We start from the raw sequence: 11,158 nt of genomic DNA, 5'->3' as shown, positions 1-11,158 counted from the left end.
TGTTTGAATAGGTAATGAATCAACATAGCGAACGCTAACCTGTCACGAGTAAGCGATCTGACTCATAAACTTACAGGGTCGAAACCTGGATTAAGAAAACCTGAACATGCCGAAAAGACAATCAGAAATGCAAGGGGATTTTCCCCCGAAAACACGCTTTGCAGCGAATTCCCTTTATGAATATATCCATCAACATACACCACTGAAAACATAACAGAGCATAAAGTATCAGAGACAAGAGAGACTTGAGGAACCGTGATGTTTTCATTAATACATTTTGATGTGCTATAATCAGGTTATGTGCCAGACACCAGTCAGATATGGAAATAAGACTGTTTCCTCAAGCCGTTGAGGGAGGTGTAATTTATATATCATTCGTATAGATTTTGACAGCATTGGGAATCGTTTCCTCACACATACTGTAAGTAAACATGCACAGGTCATTTTTTTTTCCTACCTGTGTCTATCTATTTTGGTTCTCAAATGCTAAAAGCTTCTTGGGAAGCCAAAATGTTTTTCACCCATGACCCTTTAGTCACGACACCATGATTGGGTTTTATCCATTGATATAGTGTTACTTTTAAAAGGTCCTGCTTGGGCACTTAAGAACAACACACAACTCTCTCAGAGCTCACAAAAGGTTATTTTCACTACTTTGGTCAGGTTTTGACCCGATTCATGTCGTGTGTAATATAGCTGTTTGTGAATGCAAAAGGTTCAAAGATAAAAGTGCAGATAAATGGAGTTAGTGTGTCCTAAAAGAAAGACTCGATCCTGAACCGCCTGAAACAAGTCGTCAAACCTACTTGGGTTTGTAACAAATTTGCATAATGCCAGCCTACGGTCTTCATTGGCTGCCCACAAACAGCATCTGCTTAGCCCCGCCCTCAAACACTGTAGTGTATCTGAGACTGGAAGAGTTTGGTTCGTGTTGTTCATGTCGAGAAGACGCTGTTTTCTGCTGCCAAAGTAAATCCACTTTGATGAGATTGATACGGTGAAACCCACGCCATCGTTACTGTTCGTATCACTGTATATCAAGTAAGAGCTGGAATTCGGTCGACCAATCACAACTGACTAGCCCATCTGACCAATCAGAGCAGAGGAGGCTCTCAGAAAGGCGGGGTTTAGAGAGACCGAATCCTTTATCAAACCGTTTCAGACACTGTGAGAAAAAAAAAGAGCTGATGCTGTAATGAATATTATGAGAAAATGAACGCTTTTTTTTTTTTTTTTACCTTGGATGCATGTACGCCTATCGTAGGAGACTTCTTAACTAGCTTAACAACTGCCGCAAGCTTGGTCAACATGGTCAAAGCACGCTGGTTAATCAGCCAAACAAGAACTATAACCGTCTTGGTCAAGTCTTTTTACCGGCAAGGTTAATAGACACTTATTCAAAAAGAAACTTTTGAGGAAAAATGCAACACAAGTAGTACATGACATTGAAAGTGCTGCACTGTGAAGTTTTAAAGTAGGCCAGAAATGTACAAGCTGCTTTTCAGGTCATAGATAATTAAATATGATATGAAGGATTTAATAAAATATAAAAAAAATAATCCAAATGCAAAAAGAGTGAGGACACGAAACGTTATATTTACTGTTCTGTGGTGGGACTGCAGAAAGATGAGTAGCTAATCATGGATTTGCAATATACATTAATATACAATATCAGCTCCATCAGATGGTTTTATACCTCGCTTTAAAATATCAAAAAGTGATTCACCCGTCCATCAAAGATTCGCCTGCGTCCTTCTGCTTTGAGTTGTGAAGTCGGTTTGTTATATTTACAGATAAACATAATTTCATCCTTTGAGCTAAATGGCTCCTTTTCATCTTCAAATGTATATGTATGTTTGAGAGCTGACGCTGATGAATGGTTTCATCTGTAACTCGCTGAAGGAGTGAGGCCGGGGCCTCTTCAGACCAAATTCACAAACTGTCATTAACTTCATCCATCTCTGCCCGTTCGCTGAGACCCACCATTGCATGCAGTCACGACAACAATGCCAATGTGGCTTTCCCATAAAATGACAAAAAACAGAGAAAAAGCGAAAGAGAGAGAGAGAGAAAAAAAGACAGAGCGGGCCTCGAATTACAGGCCCAGAGCAAAACTGATTGTGCTCAGATCTAAAGGGAGCTCGAGGCCAAACTTCATCTTTAACTTATTATGTATCCAAGAGGAAAACCACATCTCAGAATGCCAGTGTTGGGCTCTGACATTTGCTTCTGTCTTTATTTACATTCTAGCTTTGACGAAGAAAAAAAAAAAAAAATCTTTTGCAGGCAATCCAGTTTCCCACATACAGTTTAGATGTAAAAAGCCAAGGACATGGAATCCAGAAATCAATAACAACAATTTACAAAGAAACTATTTTTAAGGAGTTTCAGTGGCATTTGCTTTGAGCACGGCATCATAACTGATTAATTTTTTCATATCTTGATCAATACAGTTGGCTGTGGATAATGCATCTTGAATCCAAGGGCGACTTCGGAGACTTCTGAGAGCTCGAAAACCAAACCGGTTAGCATTCAGCCAGTGTAACTTAAACCTATGACATTTCCCCTCTGGAAAATAATCCAATTTCCAAGCATTCTCCTCTCATAAGTGTTAATGGTTCCCGCTTGGATGTGATTGCAAAGCAACGGCGATCCACTTGGATGCGGTGTGGAAGAGAGTCACTGCCGGTTATTTGATTACAGCTTTCAAATATGAATCAAGTCCATTTACCTATTCAACACCTAATGGAGAAGCACCGCTTCATTCAAAGCAAAACAAAGAGTTCATCCTCTTGTGTAATGAACACACACACACACACACACACACACACACACACACTCCATGATGAACCTGTGAGAGAGTCATTTAACCTTGCAATTCAAATGAGTCCATTCTGCCCAGTGACACTCTATATGGATATAACCAAAATGATCATGAATGTATATGGCATCATCTGCAGAGATATTACGGGGTAACCAGATAAAACAGTGCGCCGTTTTGTAATCTCACCAACCGCAAATGAGCTCTCGCTGAGGCTCGTGAGCTCATTTTGACTCCGGAATGGCACAGAAAGAGATTTATTCCTTCTTTCGTGGCTATACGCTTTCCAACACAGCTAGCCTGAGTAGAGATGGATTAACCCACGCGTTGGAAAGTGTGAAGTCATTAGGAAATGCCCAGTTTTCTCTGCTAATGACTGGAGGAGTGAAACCCAGCGGTTTCGAGCTCACACAAGGTCTCGTTTCTCTCAGACTCGAGACGCCCGTGCCAAACAAAATAGCCTTGCTTTCTGAGGCGAGACGGGCCGAGCGCCCTCAGATCCGGCCCGCAGACTCGTTTGGAGAGGAGAGTGTAATTGTGTCAGAATTTTTAGGCCTCATATTATGCGAAGGCGCTGAAGCCGTTCGATGTCAATAAGAGCCGCCATTTTGACTGCTGAGGACGCATGAGAAATACAGTCATCGGATACCATGGGTTTCCTGCCAGCGCTTCAGTTATGAATGAGCATGTTTTAAAAGAGCACAATACAGTCACTGTTGGATTTTTCTGAATGTTCCTGATTAGAGAATAAACATGAATCCCACTGACAACTAATTGCACTTCATTGACCTCTTGGTAGGAGGCAGCACTGCGTTCAATAAACTCAGTGAGCTGAAGCGGTTTACACAGGGAAACACATCCTGACAACCGCTTGTGTGATTTGTGTGGGTGTTTGTTTCAGAATATGTGTGTGTAAGGTCATAAAAAGCATGTCTTTTTTCTCTTAGGAATTTGGCATCAACTGCAATACTTCCATAGACTGATACTATATTCACTATACGTGTGTGTGTGTGTGTCTACATATATGGTTAAATAATAATAATAGCTCACAAGACTTGATCACCAAGATTTTACAAGTATTTAAACGTCACAACAGCTCAAGCAACTTTTCTTTTTTTTTTACTGAAAAATAAATGGAAGTAATGTGTGCTTTAATAAAAAATACAATCTTCACATTTCTCTTTTAAAACCTCCCGGCCATCCCAGCGGGCCTGCTCTAATCTTCTACTGTATAAGTGTTTTGCTGTAAATGCATTTTGCATTCACTTTCTACAGAATGAGTTGTAAACATTATGTTTAAAAAAAAAAAACCCTTGAGGGAAATAAGTAAATGTTTCCATTGATTTCTAAATGCATTTTTTAGGCTCACATGATGCCCTATAAAGGCAAGACTTTTTTTTACAGAAGCAGTTGCAAAATATTAGGAGAAAAAAAACAGGAAGATCTTTTTTTTTTAGGGAAATGAGTCAATTCTGATAGTTATTTATATAAATGTATGTGTGTGTGCGTGTGTGTGCACGTGTGTGTGAGTGAGTGAGTGAGTGAGTGAGTGTGTGTGTGTGTGTGTGTGTGTGTGTGTGTGTGTGAGTGAGTGAGTGAGTGAGTGAGTGAGTGAGTGAGTGAGTGTGTGTGTGTGTGTGTGTGTGTGTGTGTGTGTGTGTGTGTGTGTGTGTGTGTGTGTGTGTGTGTGTGTGTGTGTGTGTGTGTGTGTGTGTGTGTGTGTGTGTGTGGGAGTGTGTGTGTGTGTGTGAGTGAGTGAGTGAGTGAGTGAGTGAGTGAGTGAGTGAGTGAGTGAGTGAGTGAGAGAGTGTGCGTGCGCGTGCGTGCGTGTGTCCTGTTAAACCTTACATTGATGGCAATATCTGAAATCCTTGTCCTTGTGGAGACATTTTTGGTCCCCATGAGGAAAACTGCTTATAAATCTTTAAAAAAGTGATGTTTTTCGAAAATGTAAAAATGCAGAACGTTTTCTATGATGGGTAGGTTTAGGGGTGGGGTTAGTGTAAGTGTCTATGGAAAGTCCCCATAAAATATGAAAACATTTATTTCTTTGTGAGTTGCATTCAAAATACTTGGCTCAAAAATGTGAGTTGTCACGTGCCTGAATGGCCATGACACCAAGATCAGAAACTGAAAAACTGCAACACATTTGAAGGACGTCTGTTGAACTGGACAGTCACTGATGGAATTATCAGTCATGTTTTGGCCTCATGACACCATAAACCTGTCAGTCAGTCTGAGTCAGAGATATGCGTCACACACCTGAGATTGCTGACTGAACAGATTTGATTCTCGGTCCGTGTCACGTGTCCTCTCTTTTGTCACTGTCTCTCCCGTCCCGAGGGTCTGCGTATGAGGCTTCTCTGTGGGTCTACATTAGACTGTAATCGCACCGCAGTCGTTCAGTATTGATGGAGGCTTCGTACAGGTTGACACACCACTCATTACTCAAAGCCGTGAGATCTGACTGATTCCCGCTGCTCGTGTCACTCACAGTAAGTGTGAGGAGAATGGGAATTAAGGAGAATTGCTGGAATTCTCATCAAAAGGACACACTATCATCACACGTCTAGTGTATATGAGAACGCGCTTACTTACGTGCACTTACTTACGAGCACTTACTTACGAGCACTTACTCATGTGCACTTACGTGCACTTACTCACGAGCACTTACTCACGTGCACTTACTTACGTGCACTTACGAGCACTTACTCACGTGCACTTACTCACGAGCACTTACCCACGAGCACTTACTCATGTGCACTTACTCATGTGCACTTACTCACGAGCACTTACTCACGAGCACTTACTCACGAGCACTTACGTGCACTTACTCACGAGCACTTACTCACGTGCACTTACTTACGTGCACTTACGAGCACTTACTCACGTGCACTTACTCACGAGCACTTACCCACGAGCACTTACTCATGTGCACTTACTCACGAGCACTTACTCACGTGCACTTACGTGCACTTACGAGCACTTACTCACGTGCACTTACTCACGAGCACTTACTCACGTGCACTTACCCACGAGCACTTACAAGCACTTACTCACGTGCACTTACTTACGTGCACTTACTCACGAGCACTTACTCTCGTGCACTTACTTATGTGCACTTACTTACGTGCACTTACTCACGAGCACTTACTTACGAGTACTTACAAGCACTTACTCATGTGTACTTACTCACGTGCACTTACTCACGAGCACTTACTCACTTGCACTTACTTACGTGCACTTACTCACAAGCACTTACTCACGAGCACTTACTCACGTGCACATACTTACGTGCACTTACTCACAATCACTTACTCACGAGCACTTACTCACAAGCACTTACTCATGTGTACTTACTCACGTGCACTTACTCACGAGCACTTACTCACTTGCACATACTTACGTGCACTTACTCATGAGCACTTACCTCACGTGCACTTACTTACATGCACTTACTCACGAGCACTTACTTACGTGCACTTACTCACGAGCACTTACTCACGTGCACATACTTACGTGCACTTACTCACGAGCACTTACTCATGAGCACTTACTTACGTGCACTTACTCTCGTGCACTTACTCACGAGCACTTACTCATGTGTACTTAATCACGAGCACTTACTCACAAGCACTTACTCACTTGCACATACTTACGTGCACTTACTCACGAGCACTTAACTCACGTGCACTTACATGCACTTACTCACGAGAATTTTCTTATGTGCACTTACAAGCACTTACTCACGAGCACTTTCTCACGTGCACATACTTACATGCACTTACTCACGAGCACTTACTCACGAGCACTTACTTACGTGCACTTACTCACGAGCACTTACTCACGTGCACATACTCACGTGCACTTACATGCACATACTCACGAGCACTTACTTACGTGCACTTACTCACGAGCACTTACTCATGTGCACATACTTACGTGCACTTACTCACGTGCACTTACTTACGTGCACTTGCTCACGAGCACTTACTCACGTGCACATACTTATGTGCACTTACTCACGAGCACTTACTTACGTGCACTTTACTCACGAGCACTTACTCACGTGCTCTAAAAAAATACAATCTTTACAGTCGTTAACCATTTAATGCTTATATTTATAATAAAAAAGGTGTATTTTTCACATAATGTTGCCAGGTGCATTTCTGAGTAAATTCCGAAACTGAATTAATTGAGTAAATAAATGGCACAACATTACACATTATCCCGAAAGTTGTCAGAAACTTTATATAAAAACTAGGCTACTGTATAAAACAACAACAATACACTATAAACAGTATCAAAACTAGATGATATACGTGTATATATATATATATATATATATATATACACACATACATTTTATTATTTTATATATATGTATTTTATATGTGTGTGTGTGTGTGTGTGTGTGTGTGTGTGTCTGTGTGTGCGTGCGGGCGTCGCCAAGGCTGCATTTATTTTATCACAAAAAAAACTGTAAAAACATTATTGTGAAATATTACACAATTTAAAATGTACTAAATGTAAAAGCTTTTTTTTTTTATGTTTATATAAATATTTAAGTTTGAGGAAAGTAAGAGCAATTTGACATTTACTCCTGGCTTCTGTGTTCCTGACCGTTCTGCAAATCTGATGTTTTCTTTAAACCATTTCTCAGTTTTAAACCAATGCAGCCAAGACCTCACTGGAGCATGAGAACAAAGCAGAAATACTAAACTGCAGCAATCTATGCCAAATAGATCTCTGATAATCATTCAGCTGCGTTGAGGTATTTAGTGCTTGACACAGCCAAAGCTGAGCACATCATGAGACGAATGTGAGCCCCTAATTATTGGATCTTTTCCACAATTTTTCCATTCGGCAGCAGCTATTCAATACAGTATATTGAGGATGTTAAGTAGTCATTTAGCAGATGCTTTCATCCAAAGCGATTTACAGTAGACTTATTACAGAGACAGTCTCCATGGAGCAATCTAGGGTTAAGTGCCTTACTCAGAGGAGATGAAGCTCGGGGTTTGTACCCTGTATTTCCAGTCAGAAGTCTTCTGGTTAGCAGCCACTAGCTGATCTTTCAACAAACCTGAAGGCTCTTTCATGCAAAAATGTTCATGCAAAATGCAGTGCATATTCCTGCTTTCATCCAAACACACAGTTTCAGTGCAGCCCCATTTAAGTCACGCATCTCCATTCTTGAACAGAGAAATGTGACGTCTTATATCTGAGGGTGACGGGGTCACGGTTTGAGTCACTATGTATATAAAGGAGAAGTCATTTTTTCCGCTCGACGTCTCTCAACAGAGCAGCTTTGCTGTCAACCTGCTTTTATTTTTTGCAGGTTAAGCAGCATGACTGACGTTTAACCCTCTGATGCATGAATTATTAAATCACAAAATGACAATGACATATAAAGAGGATTATATTTATAAGGTCAAAAATCACCCATAGGGGTTTTGATGTAACGTAAACGTCCCATCCTGAATGGTGAAAAATGTCTTTATAACCCCGCACTGTAGTGGAAATCATGTGTCGGAGAATTAAAGGCCTGAGACAGACACATGCATATTTAATCAGTGGTACCAAGTTATGTTGGCACATGGGAATTCTGGGTTTAATAATGTTATCAGATACAATATAGTGCGTTTGAATGTGTGATGAAGTGGGATTTTAAGTGCGATTTCCTTTTAATCTGCAGTGTTTTGCAAATTTAAATATTTGTACGGTCGCGAGAGCTTGAAATAAATCACACAAACTGTGTGACGTAAACCAGTGTTGCACGGCAATTTATGTGGCGCATAAATCAAACATCAACAGGAGATTAATTATCTCGACCAGATTAGGACAAGATTAATTATCTCAGGCAAAAATGTTTTATCCCTTGAAAATCTACATTTATTTCCTCTGAAAAGGAGGCAAACATGTTTTATATACATGCATGAGGAGAAATCAATTGCATCACCTTAGCAGGACAAAAGTCAAATCAGAACGTCAAATAATTTGTCAGTGCATTACATCTTTCCCGTGGCTGTGCTTAATTACATCAAATAATTAGATATCAGTAACTAATGTAACAATGTCTAATTAGTCTTTCCATTAGTGCGTAACGGGTGCATCTGAATGTTTTAGACACAAAAAGCAGTAATTGCTCCAAATAACCTGCCTCATTTTTTGCCTGTCAAGGCAATTATCACCTCTCGTTTGTGTCACGGGATGTCAATTAGGGTTTCAACTCAACGCCCAGTGGGACTAAACACTCGCTGTTATTTCATGTTGTTGAGTGAGATATTTTTGCATTAATTACATTATATTTAGTACCTAAGGTTCATCACATTAGGTAAATATAAAATTTCAAATATGTTTTGTTCATATATACAGTAATATATGTATTTCTATTTAGCATGTTTAAAAAAAAATACCCAAAAAGGAAACAAAAGTCACAAAATATATAAATTTCACTTCACATCATGGGTTCAACAATAAGGATTTTGTATTAAAAATAGTACATTTCATTAGTGTTATTTAGAAATATACTTCAAAAAAATGTATTACTTTAACATATTTATGTTCATATTAAATTGTTATGAACTGTTGGCTTATGTTTTCAGCATTGTTGCTCTCACACAAAGGTGATGTGATGACTGTCTGAAAACCCAAAATGAGACATTTCAAAGAACATACTTGCTTTTTTCTCCCATGCAATTTAAAAAAAAAAATTATCCACATTTCAATATGTTCCTCATATATACAAAGCTAATGGCTATAGAAGACTGATGCATGCATAACTAAGGACCATTTTTATGGTGCTTGAAATTTTAAGTCTCCATTAATTGTAATTGCATGGAAAAAGAGTTAAATGCATGATGTTTAAAATTTCTATATTACTATAATAATAACATTTTGTAAGGATGAATATGTAGATGCAGAACTGTTACAACATTTCTCATGTGATTGGCGGGATCACACACACTTCCTCTTGGCAAATCACAGTCATAACCATCTCAAAAGACAATCCTATCAATGCTTCTGTATCGAGTGTATTAGAGACGTCTGACATGGTCATTTATTTTATTATTGCTTTTATGTATGTATTAATTATTCTGGACCAGTTTTTATTTTTAATTGAAATAAAAAATGTGTCATTTCCTAATTTTTACTGTCTTAAGTTGAATGATGTGTGATATTCGCCCCTTTGTTTTTCCATATGTGTGTATGACGACTCTACTGCAAACAAAATCCACGCACTAAAAATAATGCAGACAGCAAGGATTTTAATGAGTACGAGTCACACCGATAAATACAATAAAAGAGATTCATAATGAGCACGAAGTATTCACTAAAAGGTGTGAAGAATATTTATTTATTTTACCATGAACTTGCAAGTTATCAAGTTCATTTGGATTCTGGTGGAATTACGGTGTATAACGGTGGTAAACTGGGCGACTGCACAATTTCACAGTGAATTCTCCAGGAAGATGCATATCCAGATGGTGAAGAAAAATACAATTAATGTTTGATTTCACTTTGTTGACATCTTTAAAAATAGAAAATAATACAGAAACGTCATGGTCAACAGAGATTAATTGAACAGAAAATAATACTTTTATTCAGCAAGGATGCATTCAATTGATCAAAAGTGACAGTAAATGTTAAAGATTCTATTTCAAATAAATGCTGTTTTTTTTATGCATGGGTTAGGATTCACAAATTGTCGTCCCGACTGCAATCTACGCATGTGGAAGCTAATGGCGAACTCTGTCTGGAGGATAAACGCGTTTCACCAGCGATGTCTACGGCGGATTCTCAAGAGCCGGTGTTGAATTCTGACCCCCGCTAAATTACTACCCCCCTAGTATTGGTAGATTTAGGATTAGTTGTGGGAGAGGGGTTAGGATTAGGGGTGGGGTTAGGATTAGGCAATCAGGTACTGACTTCAACGAGGGGGGTCATAATTTGGCAGGGAGTTGAAATTCGGCACAACACCGGCAAAGGTGGAGAGACCTCATCGCCCGACGTGCCCAACAGGGGTGTGTTTCCCGAAAGCATCGTTAGCCAATATGGTCGCAAGTTCCATCGTTATCAGCAGTTCAATGAGTCTGTGTTTCCCGAAACCATCGTTCTAACGAACATTCGCAAACAGCATCGCAGAGTTGTGCGTTTGGAAGGACAGATCTCGACCTGCGGTTAGAAGCAGAGTTTCTTGTTTGCATGACATGCGGACTCAATAAATCCTTATCTTGAGACAAATAAACAAGCTGACAATCAGTGCAATCTGTGTCTTTTATTTAGAATACATGCGTCTTTTAGTTTGTCAAGAGGTTTAAAGCGTCGTCTTTG

Source organism: Rutilus rutilus (genome assembly GCF_951802725.1).
Source record: "Rutilus rutilus genome assembly, chromosome: 11".
In the NCBI taxonomy this organism is placed as follows: domain Eukaryota; kingdom Metazoa; phylum Chordata; class Actinopteri; order Cypriniformes; family Leuciscidae; genus Rutilus; species Rutilus rutilus.
This window is presented reverse-complemented; position numbering follows the sequence as displayed.